This window comes from Ambystoma mexicanum, chromosome 7p (genome assembly GCF_040938575.1).
Source record: "Ambystoma mexicanum isolate Mex_15411 chromosome 7p, UKY_AmexF1_1, whole genome shotgun sequence".
NCBI lineage: Eukaryota > Metazoa > Chordata > Amphibia > Caudata > Ambystomatidae > Ambystoma > Ambystoma mexicanum.
In genome coordinates this window covers 734,238,000-734,253,432 of record NC_090939.1, presented here as the reverse complement: position 1 = coordinate 734,253,432, position 15,433 = coordinate 734,238,000, and the positions used below count along the sequence as shown (strand labels likewise).

The window sequence follows — 15,433 nt, the reverse complement described above, 5'->3', positions numbered from 1 at the left end:
TCTATCTTGGTGACATATGTTATTCACGGTTGCTGCCATCATCAATAAAATCACGCTATTGAGGGCTATATACTCACCCCTACACTACTGTTTAAAGTAAAGCTGCACTAATGTAAGGAAACTATACTCCTAACTGTACGTGTAATAAAGTTGCAAAAAGTCACAGAAACATTCTATAACCAAGGAAGCACAGGATCTTATGATTTAAAGCCTTTCTTGTGTACATGTGCTTGGGTGCCTTATTATTCTGCATGATACTCAAATACACACATTTAAGCTAGAAATAATAACACATTTTTGTCAACAATGGCCTGCAAGTTGCCAAGAAAAGTACGCTGATAACATATTAGCGCCTGTGGGTGTGTGGCCCAGTCAGATTGTTCTGAATACAGTACAAGCCAGCCTTCTGGGCACACTCTCAGCCACTTTCTCTGACACCCCCTGCTCCACACAACTTCCCACTTCACCCCGCACTGCCATAAATTAAGTAATTACATTTACCCCTGAAGATGCTGGATCGATCAGATAGAGGGCCCTAGTGCTAACTGCAATGCGGATCCTCCTGATGGTTTAACACTGTCTGGGCTGTGTAATCTTGATTCAAGCTCTTCCATGTCTTTCATCTGGCGTTCACTGCTGAAACATCCATGTCTGCAGACCTGTGATGCTTCCAGGGACATTCCTGGACCGTTGTTACTCACCTGGTCAGATTAGGAATCCATGCTACCTGACTGGAACCTGAGCTGCTTTGCCAAACATATCTGCTCCAAAGTGAACCATCCTGACTGGGACAACTGCAGCTGCCCCTCATTGTGGACCTATCCTGCTGCCTGTCTTGAGACCTTTGTGCTCACTGGAGCTGCAGTTGTGCCTTCCTCTGTGTGGGTTGCATGTAAAGGTTCCACCAACGTTTTTGATCCTGTTTTCCTGGTCCTGCTACATCCCAAAGCTCTTCTTAGAGATTCAGTGAACTGGCACACGAGCCAGACCCAATCCTGACTCAAAGGTTAACTCTGCATAAGTGACTCCAGCGCTTCCTCAAAAGCATCCATCAGCCTGGGTAGACATCCCGAGTAGTATCTAACCTCCATCAGGTCTGGTTTACCTCCTCAGGCTCCCTGTCTCAGTCTTCAGTCCTTCTTAAGGAGCCACTTGACTGCAACATTTTTCTTCGGGCAACTTGTGGTCCGGCTCTGCTACCATATGCCCCCGGGCCACTGGCCATTAAATCTGGACCTCAATCACATTCTTGTGGGGGCCCCAAGAATCTCCAGGCCAATGGTTGTTGCCTCTTCAAGTCCTCTGACCTGTAAGTAAAACTTACTTCATGTTCACTATAACCAGAGCTGATTTAAAGACTTTGCTCCATCGAATTGAATTTCAGATGTTTTACAAACTATTTAAATCCGTCATGAATATCCATAAATATGGCTTATCTGTTAACTCTTAACTGTTATTTCATTAGATAGGAGATTGGTATTTATGAGAACATTGTTTAGATTTTTATCCTCAACTGTTGATTTGTTATCTTTTACCCTTTTAACTGTTATTTCATTTACTTTTAAAGTCTTCCAAATAGCTGTCTGCCTCTTGCCTACTGTAAAAGTGTGTGCTAATTGTTTTGCGTTTGGCTCACTTTTTTGGGTCTCTTTTAGACTTTTTAATGTTTGTATACATACTGTTCTTTATTTAAGTTCTGAGCATCTCCAGATATTTTTCAATACATAACTTTATTATGAAGAGGCTATTTGTACCATGTGGATTTCCCTTTGCTGTGTGCTTGTGTGTAACTAGCTGCAACTTGGTACACGTGTCTCCCCTACTAACAGTGAAGCCAGACTACACTGTCACATTTAACATTGTGAGAGTTTGTACTGAGTTGCCAGTATCCCCACATACCTAATAAAATGTACCCTTCCTAAGCCCTCACCAGAAGACTTAACAAACAGTTTTCAAGAAGACCTAAATAGCATGGTACCATTTTGCGCTCTTAAGCAAAATCAATCTCTTTACCTCTACCCTGAGTTTCAGAATAAAGATCCATGCCCTTGTTGTCTCCCACATGGACGGTGGCAAAACCCTACTCCCAAGATTCCCAGATGTCAAATTGGCCCTTCTTAATACAGTCCTGCATGCCTCATCACAAAATGAAGACAATTTAACCACCTCGCCCCCATCTGGAACCTGTTACCAGCACAGATCAGACTTGGCCCCTACATCCTACACCTCAGAAAGAACCTGAAGAACCTACTCTTGAAAGAGCATCGTGCAAATTGATAAATGCTCCTCTCAACCCTACCCACCCCCGCCCCAACTGGAACTCTCTCCACTCACCTACTACATGACCCATCATAGCAGCCTCTGCAAGCCCTGCACCCTACCTGTGTACCGCAGTGTGAATCCCCCTTGTACAGCACTTAGCTGCTTCCCGGCTAGGTTCATGCTTTATAAATCCCACACATTCATAGACATCTAGACATACCGTGCATCATATGCCTCCTTACCAATTGTCTATGATTGAACTTTGCATCTAAGGTATCTCAGAGGGTTAAAGGCAGTCAAACCGTCAGAAACAGCTTAGTGTTAATGTTCTTCTTCAACCTCTATGCACCCCTGACACAAAGCACAAAGAAAGTCAAAGAATTCAACCCTTCATCCCCCATCCTTTCCAAGGACACCTTGCTTATGTGAAGACCCCTATACTCCACCCCACCCAAAGCGATAGACTCCACAGTGGTCAAGCATCTGCCATCCAGATGCTTCTAGGCTTACGGTCAAAGCCCATTTAAATGTATATTACCCCATATGCAGAATGAAAAGTATCTAAACTGCCCAACGGCATTTAAAGCAGGACTTTCTGCCCTGCACAGTGATGCTTCCTTGCCTACACCACAAAGAGCAAGCAATTATTTAAAGCAACTCGTGGTTCGGTTCTGAGATTGTTCATGCTGTCTCCATAGTATCAGTGCATTCATTACACATCGTGTTTTCATTTGCATGCTTTCCGTGGAGTATCCTACCATGCCCCCATTATTCCCATCAGGCTCCCCTTTGCCATTCTTCCAGCTCAAAACCCAGTCCCTCTGCGGCTCCCTCCAGCATTATGATATTGTCATGAATGTCTTTTCACTCAAAGGGAAAACCAAACGGATGGCACGTTTGTATTTAATCATTTATTGTTGCCACTTTCTGGCAGGTAGCTGAAGACGTTGTCACTACTGTCAAGTGAACTAGGCAACACACTAAAAAAAATCACAATTGATTGACCCTCAAATGCAATGTTTTACATGTTTGTGGCTTGTCTCATAGCCTGTTTCCTAACTTTGTAAGAGTGTTATTTCACCAAATAGATTTCTTCTCTCCTCGCCTTCCCGTTCCTTGGTAGGACTGCTCCGCGAGACAAGGCTCCCTCTGTCTCCTGAATGATGAATTGGATCCTGTGGTTCTCCCTTCCACTTCCTTTTTTGACGACTTAGCATCTGTTTAGAGGTGTCTGTGCCAATTTGTGAAACACAACCAGCTAAGAGCATGTTGCCCCTAATGTCCGAGCTACCTTTCGGATGTACCAATCATAAGTGTCCACCCTTGCCACCCAGGTATTTCCCCTTTGATCAGCAAGTACTGCAGTCCTACTTCATTTCCTATTTCTTTTTTGAATCCCTCATCCAACTAAATCTTAAACACTTTCCCAGGCATTGCACAACTTTCTTCTTTGTGAGGGGCGTGGGTGATGCTGTGACTTGCAGTGATCTATGTGGCTCCCCTGCCACCATCAGGCCCAGTTGTTTAATGGGCTTTGGTTAATAATATAGAAGGTGCTGTTTTGTTGGCCAGCAGGGGCATTGCTGGGGGGGGGGCTGAGGGGGCTATATCCCCGGATCTTTTGGGTGTAGCCCCGTATAGAAGCTCAGGAGCTACAGCCAAAAGACTAGCTAGCCCCGAGTCCTGACAGCCTGGACATTAGCTTAGCCCCGGATCTTTTCCAGACCTAGCAACTCCCCTGTTGGCCAGGTTCTGGCTGCCTCCTCTTCAATGACATTGGAGAGCAGCTAGAGGTGATTTCAACCTCAAAGACCCAAACCCAGAATGTCAGTGATTCTCCCTTATTCTGTCCATCAGAACATTCCATGCCAAATCACACGCTCAGCAGCAGTAAAGGACACCCTGTGTGCAAGTAGGCACCTACCACTTGCCCCCTCCCATCAACTGGTATCAGCGGGAAAAAAATGAATACTTTAGTGATCTGCAGGACTTGGGTCTTTTCTCCTGGCAGCATCAGCCCACAGTCCACTGCCACCTACTTCATTAAACTTAGTTCCCAGGCATTCAGAGTGACAGCCCTGTAAGATCTATCTGTAGCCCCCTTCTAGGGCTCAGAGCCCACCCCAAGATCCATGGGCTGCATCAGGGCCTCCAGATCCTCCCCTTGCTGTTATCTTAACAGGTCTTCAGAGCCATCACTCAGTCAAGCAGCCAATGGTGGGGAGACATGAAGTTGCTCTTGTCTCTCCTTACTCACAAGGGACTGCAGTCACACCTACCCTTTCTAAGAGCTACAGACACCATTTGATAGAAATTCTGAAATGGGCGGATTACTGCTCCAATATCACTCACTCTGCTCCAGCTCTGGTACGGGTAAGTTCTGCTTTACAGTGAAGATCATGGGATGTTTGTTAAGTGGGTATTGGCTGTCACACTCTGTATGTCAGTTGTGAGAAACCTGAGGGTATGCTCACTCCTACTCCCCTTGGATCCTTTGTGGAGGTGGCCAGGGAAAGGCCATCACTCTTGGATCCTGACCCTACAAGTGGCGAAGTGAGGCAGAGGGTCCTTGTGGATTGGGAGCGAGATATACTCAGGTGCCAAATCCTCTGCCCCTACCCATCTTATGCATGAGTTCCTCTAGGAGGTTTTTGGGACATATTCGGGTGAAATGATTCTTTTCCCCACAGGAAAAACAGGTAGGATTCTCTGACATTCCAACCCCCCCACCTCCTTTCTACACAAACACTGGGCAGAGGAAGATGAGCACTGAGAGAAAAGAGGCTAACCCTTACATATCCCATTGGACATGTCCCATTAATAAGGTCAGGCAAAGTCAGGTACTTGACCTTAATCACATACATCTGATACCCATTAGCTCCCTCCTCACCGATAAAAGGCAGAACTTGGAGACACACTCGGAGCAAGGTGGAATATTAGAAGGAGCAGCTCTTCTGGGGCGACGGCAAACTCAATGGCGTAGGACAACTGATCAAGGGACCAGAGTGAGGTGCTGGGAAACCCTGAACATCCCTGCAGGAGGTTGTTACCTCTGGGAAACCGTGAGAGATGTGTGTAGAAAGCCAAAACCTAGACAAGTAGAAGCCTGCATTGTGCTTCAAGGATGCCATCGACCCTCCTGGGTGAACAGCAGACTTTGTGGGTAAGGCCAAGCCTGTGGTATTAACCTTGACTCATGAATCAAAGCTGTAGAGAACAGGAAAGAATGCCCACAACCAGTGAGATGGCAAAAGACATGAAAGGCCGGTTTGTGTCAAAGAAAAATTGAACCGCAACACTGTATCTCCAAATTGAAGGTTGAGTGAATGCTGATGAGACGTGAAAGAAAGCAAACCTGTAGTGAACTTTAAAGTCAGCGGTAACTGTGAAGCCAGTGATACAAAGTAGCGAAGTGGTCAGGCGAAAGGAAACAGCCCACTTGAAGGTCTCCACAAAATGTTTGATGTTTGGTATAAAGTAATAAAAGTGAATTAACTTTGAAATATGCAATAGTCTAGATTAACCCAGGCAAAAGGGGAAGTTAAAAGGTGATTGCTTTAAGAGAAAGACTTCTTTGAATTATTCTGATTGTGTTGTGGAAATACCCATACCAAGAAACACTGGGGCAAATACCATAAGGAAGAGCTGATGTGAAAGTCGAATTGGTCCTGCAGAGGTTTGTGGAAAAGCCTTGCACATTCAAAGGTATTCGAGATCAGTGAAAGATCCGAGCCCGACTAAGGGAGGCCTAGAACATGAAAAAGGTTAGGTGAAGGGAACCCCCTAACAAATGTGAATAAGGCTTGGGGAAGGGAACCCCTGCAGGGGCTGTTATTGTGAGGTCTGAGCCCGGCTGAGGGAGAGCTACATTGAATCAGGTACTTTTCTTGAGAGGTCTGAGCCCGACTGAGGGAAACCTACGTGAACTGTTGATGCCTTGAGAGGTCCGAGCCCGACAGAGGGGGACCTACATGAATTTTGTTGAACTGTGAAAGCACCTTTGGGTGAATTCAATTGACTTTAACGTGGAAGGCTACGAGGGCCTCAACCCATGTTTTGATCTGCCTTTTTTGATAACCTGAGCCAAAGTGTGTCATCCGGTCTACAGAGGCCACCTTAGTCCATGCTGTCCAACATGGGGCGGGGAACTGACTCAGCCATCTTGATCATTTATGTTATAACAGTGACTTTCCTTTGCATGCACATTCCCCTTTGCACACTTTTTTGTATAAGAGATAGGGCAGGCATTAGGTTTTTTAGTATAGGCATTTTGATTTGACATAGACTGACTATGACTGTGTTTTCTTTATTATTTGATGGTAGCGACTACTCCCATCATGGCTATAGGGCAAAGAAGGAGATTTTCCAACCCCAAGAATGTAATAAGGGTTTTGAAACTTGTACCTCTTGTGTCAGCGCCATACTTGTGATACGATGCCTCCCTTACAGAAGTCATCACTTCTTAATAATAATAATAATAATAATAATAATAATTTGGCATTTATATAGCGCTACGAACCCTCAGGTATCTGAGCACTGCTTATTATTACCCACGGTGTGTGGTGCTCATTTATCGACCTCGGAAGGATGAAAGGCTGAGTTTGGCCCTGCCGGGCTTCGAACCTGCGGTAGCAGGCTCTGCACGGATGTCAAAGCGAGCGCTCTACTCGCTGTGCTACTTGACTGGCTTCTTCCCTAGGGGGAGCCTCTCCCTTAATGGGTGGGGGATGTGATGAATCTGGACAATTCGTCCCTTCTTCCAAGGGGGAGCCACCCCTTTTGAGACTAGCGAGGTGAGCCTGCTAAGCAAGACCCTTCCTAGGGGTCAGGGAAAGCAGGACCGCACTGGAGTGACTCCCTTTTAGGGGACAAGGAACTCTCTGTGAAGAAGACTCTGTCCAGAGGTATGAGAATAGAAGAGACTTTTGGTACTTCTGTTTTGTATCAAACAAATGCTGACATTGCTTTTACATAATTGGCTCAAGGTAATACTGGCATTCCCTTGAATTCAGTAACTGACGAAAAGTGACACGCCCTTAGAAGTACGGCGGTGAGAATAAAGTGGCGAGGAACCTTGAATGCAAGAGGAAGAATCCTACGCAGAGGCGAGCCTCTGATGTACAGACGTCCTGGAAGGGCAGAGCCGTGCTACACAGCAGAGCCAGCGTTATCATGGAGAGACACAGAGAGAAGGCAGAGACACCGGAAGGCCAGCACAGAGAAAGGCAATACAGCCAAGTACGAACCATCTTACCTGGTGACGTGATCATGCTTCAGCCGTGGTGGGTCTGGGACCCGGGAAACTAAGCTGAGGCCAGGACAGAATGAAGGAACAACTCCCCCATTGGAATGCGAGGACCACAGAGACTGCCGAATCGGGCAGAGCCAGAGAAATAAGAGATGGGGATGGAAAGACCGTCTTGCCTGGTGGCATGGCCACAATGCAGACATGGTGGTTCAGGGATCCGGGAAACTATGTTGAGGCCAGGACACACCAGATGAATCCTCCACTTCTCTTTGCGCAGTGGCAGGGGACGTGGTTTGCTATTACGTTGCCCGCACACGCGCATTTATCTTGACATATTCCCACATTACACTGCTCGCGCGTGCGCGGGTGACGTCATGGTTTTTTGTGACGCCGCTAGCGCATGCGCGGGTGACGTGACAGCTCCATCTTTCAGCATAAATAAACAAGCCGCGGCGGATGCGGTCGGAGAGCAGAGCTTCCTGACCGCATCCCTGCCGTGGTCTATTGTATCCTCTGTTATTTCTTTGCAAGTAAGTTTCCCTTTACACTATTGGGCTACCTCTTAGCCTACACACGTTACAGCTACCTACCCACACCACCACCAGAAACCGCTGCCCTCACTTTGAATCCCATTCCACTATCGAACTGGAAGAAGGGTGAGTTCTTCTTCTCCCCTCCTTTTCCTTATTTCAAATTTAGGCATTGTTGTGTCTCAAGACATTATATCCATCAAATCAAAGGTTTTTAATGTGTTGAAATCTCTAAAGCTTTCATTCTTGGTCATACATCATGCAGTGTGACATAATAATAAGTTACCAATGTACAACATGCATTAAATTACCCTTTTTTTTTAACAATTTTACCCTAGCAAAGTCGGGTTCATCGAGGAACTTGCAATAGGATGCCCTTCTATATAAATTCTTTTTAATTTTTGGTTATATAAAAAAGTGATTTAACTTTGTTATTTGATTCTTTTCTGACCTTCAAAACATCAATAAATGTCTGATTAATTTCTTGTAGATCAATGTGAAAGAATTTTTGAAAATATATGCTCCTGATGAAGAGAATATGAATCTCGAAACGCGTTGGGCCAACCTGCAAATAATAAAAAGGAGAAGACATCTTTTCCCCTAAACTAACTGAATTATTGTATGTCATTTTTTGAATGTATTGGATTACAGAACACTGTCACTTTAAAGTTGAAACACTGAATGTGTTTTAAGAAAAGTCTTTCCTAAACCAGACAGACCTGCCATTATATCTTTTAGGCTTACTGCCTTATGGAAAGTGTGCAGGGGACGTAGCTTTCCATAATTTGTATTTCTTTGTTCTCTAGTATATTCCAGCCTAGATACCAAGGCTGAGTCTTTCTCCCCTGCACCTCAGAATTTTGTTTAAGTATTCCATCGAATATGAGTCAAAAAGTAATTCTTGCTAAATTTTACTGACAATCTGGTGTGCAAGTGTATTTCTGTGTTTTGTAAGAAGCACATATACAACCAGAGAGGTAAGGAAACTTGAAAGCCAGAGGAGCCTGTAGAGTCCCCGAGGAATAAGTGACATTGGTACAATTATAAGAAGGGAACTTGGAGGGCTCAATCAACCTATTCAATATATAGAACCAATACAGAAAAAGTAGAGGTTAGAGCAGAGATGAAGGCGGAACAAGTGTGCAGAGGTGAAGGAGGGAATCCAAGAAAGTGGACATGAAGTGGTGAGAGTGGCGCTGAAGGCGTGAAAAGTGAGAGCTGATATAAAGAAAAGAGAAGTAAGAAATTAGGTGAAGGAGGGAGAAAAAAAAACGATCAGGTGGCAGAGGCAGAATTAGAATGAGGTGAAGGGGAGAGGTGAATGGATGTAAAGGCAAGAAAGAAGCAGAGAGGTTAGAGTGGTGAGGAGGAGTGAAGGAAGGAAGATAGGCATCAAATTTTTGAAAAGAGGAAGGGGTAGTAACAAGAAGGGGGAGAAGGAGGAGTCCAAGACAGAGGGCAGAAAGAGAGGGGAATGGTAAAGACCAAAGGGCCTAGAAAGACTCATAATTTGGTGGGGGAGTAAAGCCAGGGAAGGCCTTAAACAACTGGACAGGGCGTTATGTGTGGAGCCCAAGAACCCCAGGTTACAAGGGTGTTTAAGTGCCTGATGCCTGACTCACATTCACACGTTCCTCGGCTCCAGTGTGGTGGTGTCAGGTACTGCACAAAGTGATCAGGAGTTTCATCCTGATATTTACAATGAAATACAAGAAAGACTCCACACATGTCCTGGAAAGTGGTGCGACACACTTACAACTCCAAAGACTGTGAGTGGCATTTTCCCACTGAGAAGGCAGAGCCCTTTAAGGAATAAAGGGGAAGACTGAGAATCATGGTTGTAAGACAGTCTGAACAATCATAACGTTTAGTCCACTATCTGAAATCCTGGCTCTTGTGGTGTGGTTCCTTCGAGCTTCTTTCTTCCAACCACTATACTCCAACTCAAAAACAATACCACATGTTTGCAAATATTCCAATACATTTTATTCCAAACTAAAATACACCATTCAAAAAAGTAAAACACTTAAAATCACAATTTTAGCAAATAATTAATTAAAAATTGCTAATATCCCTAACCATCATGCAAACACTATGAGCACTCATTCCACAACTAGACTTCATCCAATCATTCTCAATCTCTAAGGGCATTAATCACATCAGTTTAAATACAATACATAGATCGAATTAATGGAGGAACCCCTTAATAAATGTGCATTCATCTGATACTGGTGTGAGTATAATAATGATAATGATGTGTTATTTATATATATATATATGTATATGATACATTACTCACCGTAATCGTATTTCTGATGCTTGTATCTGCTTAGATTCACATGCTGTGCATAGGCCGACATCTAGTGGAAGCTGCAGAGTATTACAGTTTGTTTTTCGAAACTCGAAAATGGGCGTCGACACAGGGCTTGCCAGTGATACTATCCCTAGTGTGACGTCCACTGTACCCATGATCCCTCACGTGTGTAGGACCCTCAGATTGTATTTTTTCTGACATGAGGTAGCATGAGGAGAAGCGTGAGTACAGATGATCCAAGCAGATATAAAGAAAGGTAAGACTGCAAGCATCCATGCGCCTTCTCTCAGAGGGGAGGAAGGGTGGGTCGCATGTGAATCTAAGCAGATACAAGCATCAGAAATACGATTACAGTGAGTAATGTATCCCTTCTGAGGCTTGTGGAATCTGCTTAGATCACATGCTGTGCATAGATTAGCGAGCAGTACCAGAAGAAGGAGGTGGGATGTGAGAAGGGTCATGAGCAAATAAATGTCTTAGAACCGCTTGTCCCACTTGGGTATCTGTCTTGGAATGGGTGTCAATGCAGTAGTGCTGAGTAAAAGTGTGAATAGAGCTCCAAGTAGCTGCTTTGCAAATGGTGTCAAGGGGTACATTTGCAATGAAAGCCAGAGTGGCCCCAATGCCTCTTGTAGAGTGGGCCCTAGGCGTGAAAGGCAGAGTTTTTTCAGAAAGCGAGTAACACAGCTGGATACAGTTAATAATCCACTTAGAGATGGCACCTTTAGAGACGCGATCCCCCTCTCTGCCTGTAGCTACGGAAACAAACAGCTGATCTGTTTTCCTTAGCGGTCTGGTCTTGTTTACATAGTAGAGGACCGCCCTACGCACATCTAGTGTGTGTAGTTTCACCTCAGCCGAGCTTTGTGGGTCTTGGAAGAAAGCCGGAAGCTCGATGGACTGGTTCACGTGGAATTTTGAAATAAACTTAGGTGAGAACCTAGGGTGTGTGCGTAAAACCAGTTTATCTTTATGGACAGTAAAGAAGGGATCTTGCACCGACAGAGCCTGAATTTCACTGACTCTTCTTATAGATGTAATTGCTACTAAGAAGGCCGTTTTGTAAGTCAGGTGTTTGAGACTGCTTTTGTGCATGGGCTCGAATGCGGGGCCCATGAGCTTAGATAGCACCACGTTAAGGTCCCATCCTGGTGGTGGGTTTGAAATAGGAGGGTGAAGTCTCTTTACTCCTTCCATGAAGGCTTTAACTACTGGTACTTTCCACCACGACACCTTGTTATGGGAAGTGGTGTATGCCGACAGAGCTGCCAGGTGTACCTTCAGTGAGTTAAAAACCAGTCCTGCATCCAGCAGGTGGAGCATGTATGCAACAATAGTGGAAGGAGTGCAATCAACTGGGTTGATTTGTTTATTCTGGTACCAGATAACGAATCTCTTCCATTTGTCAAAGTAGCAGTGTCTCGTGTTTGGCTTCCTAGATTCTTTTAGGATGTCCATACACCTCTGTGGTAAATTGAGATGTCCGAACTCTGTGACCTCAGGAGCCATGCTGCCAGGTTCATTGAGTTGGGTTGAGGATGCACTGTTTGACCTTGGTGCTGGGACAGTAGGTTGTACCCAGCCGGAAGTTTGATCGGTTTGCACACGGCTAATCTGCGTAAGTGTGGGAACCACGGTTATTTCGCCTACATGGGAGCAACCAGGATGAGCGTCATCGACTCTGTTCATCTTGTTGACCACCTTCCTGATGAGAGGAGTTGGTGGAAAAGCGTACACAAACGTTCCTGACCAGTTCATCCACAGGGCGTTCCCCTGGGAGTCGGGTTGGGGGAACCTGGATGCAAATCCTGGGCATTGTCTGTTTTCGCTTGTGGCGAATAGGTCTACAGTGGGGAAACCCCACTGAGAGAAGATATCTTCTACGATTTCTCTGTATAGACACCATTCGTGTTCTTCTGGGAGGGGGTTTCTTCTTAGAGCATCCGCTAGAGAATTGAGATCCCCTGCAACATGTTGCAATGACAGGAAGATGTTCCGTCTGAGTGCCCATTTCCAAATTGTCTGGGCAAGCTTGGACAGATTTGGCGAACGAGTCCCTCCTTGCTTGTTCAGGCAAAATATGGCTGTAGTGCTGTCCGTCTGGATTTGCACTGACAGATTTAGCAGGTAGGGCTCGAATGCTTGAAGCGCTCTGAATACTGCCAGAAGCTCTAGCAGGTTGATGTGATTCTTGGCCACTGAGTGAGACCAGAGACCCTGTGCTGTGTGGTGGAGATGGTGAGCTCCCCACCCTGTCAGGCATGCATGGGTTGTGACTACCGCCTGTATCTCGGGATCGTAAAAGGGTTTCCCCTTGGACAGATTTTCTCTTGTCCACCAGTTTAGGATTTGTACAAGTGTTGGCGAAACAAACACTAGATCGTCCCACTGACCACTTGCCTGAGACCACTGTTTCGCCAACCATTCCTGCATGGGACGAATGCGCAGGCGCGCGTGGGGGACCAGGTAAATACATGACGCCATCATGCCCAGCAACCGCATTGCTTTGTGTACCGTTACCTGGCGACCGGACTGATATTGCGGAATTTGCAGCAGTATATTCCGAATTCTTTCCTCGGAAGGAAAGGTCAACCCCTCTTGAGTGTCTAGGATAGCTCCTAGGAACTGTTTGGAGGTGCTTGGCACCAGACATGACTTTTTCTCGTTTATTGAGAAGCCCAATTCGAAGAGGAGGTCGATTGTCCTTTGAATGTTTGTTCTGCACATTACTGGGGTTTCCCCTGTGATGAGCCAGTCGTCCGGGTAAGGGTAGACCGGGATTGCCTACCTGCGTAGGTATGCTGCCGCCACCGCCAGTACCTTGTTGAATACTTTTGGAGCCGAAGCTATCCCGAAGGGCAGTACCTTGAACTGGTAGTGCCGACTGTCCACCTTGAAGCGCAAATACTTTCTGTGCGCTGGGAACATGGAAATATGAAAATAGGCATCTTTCATGTCAAATGTTGCCATGTAATGCCCCTTTTTTAGGAGGGGGATTACCTCTTGGAGAGTAGTCATGCGAAATTTTTGGGGCTTGAAATACTTGTTTGCAGGCCGTAAGTCCAATACTGGGCGCATTGTCAAATATTTTTTTGGCACAAGGAAGTAAGTTGAATAAATACCCTTGTTTACCTGGGGTCCCGGGACAAGTTCTATCGCGTCCTTTGCTAGCAGATTGACGATCTCCTCGAGGAGGATCTTCTGGTGTTCCAAAGAATGCATTCTTTGTCGTGTAGGATGGTTCCGGGGACGCTCTAACAGTTCTATGCAGTACCCAGCGGATACTGTGGACAGCACCCATCTGTCTGATGTGATCCCTTCCCAAACTTGGGTGAAGTTGGAAATGCGTCCCCCTACTGGGGTTGCGTGAGAAGGGACCCTGAACGGAGCGTCACTGTTTTGGTGGAGGCGTGCCGCCTCCTTTACTGGGACTGCCTCTACCCTTACCACGTCCTCTTTTATTACCCCTGCCGTAACCCTGGGTAGACTGTAGGTTATTATTGTTCCACGGTGTACCCTGCCCCTGGGAATAGTTAGATCCTCTCTGGGAATTTTGGCCGCGTGGGCGACGAAAATTGTCGTTCCCTCTCTGATTAGGGGGTTTGTTGGTTAGTTGGCCTAGGGATTTGAGTGTCTCGTATTCGTCCTTGGCATTTTTCAGCGCGTCCTCGACCGCCTTACCAAACAACAGATCCGGCTCCACCGGTTTATCTAACAAAGATGCTTGGGTTTCAGTTTTGAATCCAGACTGCCGTAACCAAGCGTGTCTCTTGATAACAGTTCCTTCTGCTATCAATCTGCCGGCATTATCCGCGACATCAAAGGTTGCTTTTAAAATGCAACCGGACACATCTCTACCCTCCGCCGCAACTCGTGCCAACTGGCTCTTTAAGGGTTCTGGGGTGGAGTCTGAGTGCCACGACTTCTTCCCACTGATGGCAGTTGTAGCTGGCCAACAGGGTGGTGGAGTTGGCAATCCTTGCCTGGTAGGCGGAAGTGGAGGCTACTTTCCTGCCCAAACTATACAGCTTCTTGCTCTCCTTGTCGGGAGGAGCTTCGGACGATGACAAGGGTGTTCCAGCCCTCTTACGGGTGTTAGTAACAACCAGGGAGTCCGGTTTCAGATGCCCCCTTATATACAGTGGGTCTGATTGGGCTGCCCTGAAAAGTTTCTCAATCCTGGGGTTCACTGCCCTGTTGAGATTAGGATTTAAAAGTGAAGGATCTATTCTTCTCTCAATAGACTTAAGGATAGGGATGGCCTGAGCAACAGGTCTCCTTTCTCCCACTAACTCTTCTGCGAAATCCCTCTCCTCTTGAGCACCCTGGGTGTCAATGTGGAAATGTTCTTCCGCTCGGGACAGAACTTCATTCAGGAGAGGTTGATTGTCGACAGGGGAGTCGGTAATCGGGGGTTCTTTCTCTACCGGGGAATCTACTCTGTAGGTCTCAGGGTCTTCCTCTTCCTCTTCTTGGTCCTCATCATCCCCATAGTAGCCCGTACCAGTTTGCTCTTCCAACATGCCCAAATCTGGATCCTCACAAAAGGGTGTATCCCCTTGATATTGGGAGTAGGGCTGTCTATAGAAGGGGTCCGAAGACCGTGTTGGGGTTTCAAACCGGGACTTCTTACTTGGAGGTATTGGATCCTTAGAGCCAAAGGGTGCTGACCTGTCGGGAGTATAGGAGAGAAAGTGTTCATGGTTTTTTGTGTAAAAATCTGCCAATGAAGACATCCTTGACATAACCCTGTCTATGTCATCACTAGACCATTCTCTAGAACTGGGAATTATCTTTTCTGGGGCTTTCTCCGCCTTATCCTGACTAGACTTACTGGTTTTAGCAGGTGTCCTTGGGATAACAGAGGACTGGGACTTGTCTGTCTGTTTATGTGGAGTGGGAAGTTTTTGAAGTGTGTGAGGAGGCTGAGACTGCTTGCTCTGTTGTTTTCCCCCCTCCCCGTGGGCGGAAGAGTGTTTTCCCTGTTTTTTCGTCCCTCCGGAGCCTTCAAACGCCTGGCGTCGAGGTTCGGGGGTAGTGTCCCTATCTTTAGAACGTGGGGGTAGGGACTAGGGAGCC

The 15,433-nt window shown here is 46.2% G+C and overlaps 1 protein-coding gene across 3 annotated transcripts in view; it reads right to left on the bottom strand.

Annotated features, from left to right (window-relative positions):
- Window positions 1-15,433, bottom strand: part of NHS (NHS actin remodeling regulator) — a 588,432-nt gene that overhangs the window by 12,367 nt on the left and 560,632 nt on the right. The window lies entirely within an intron of this gene.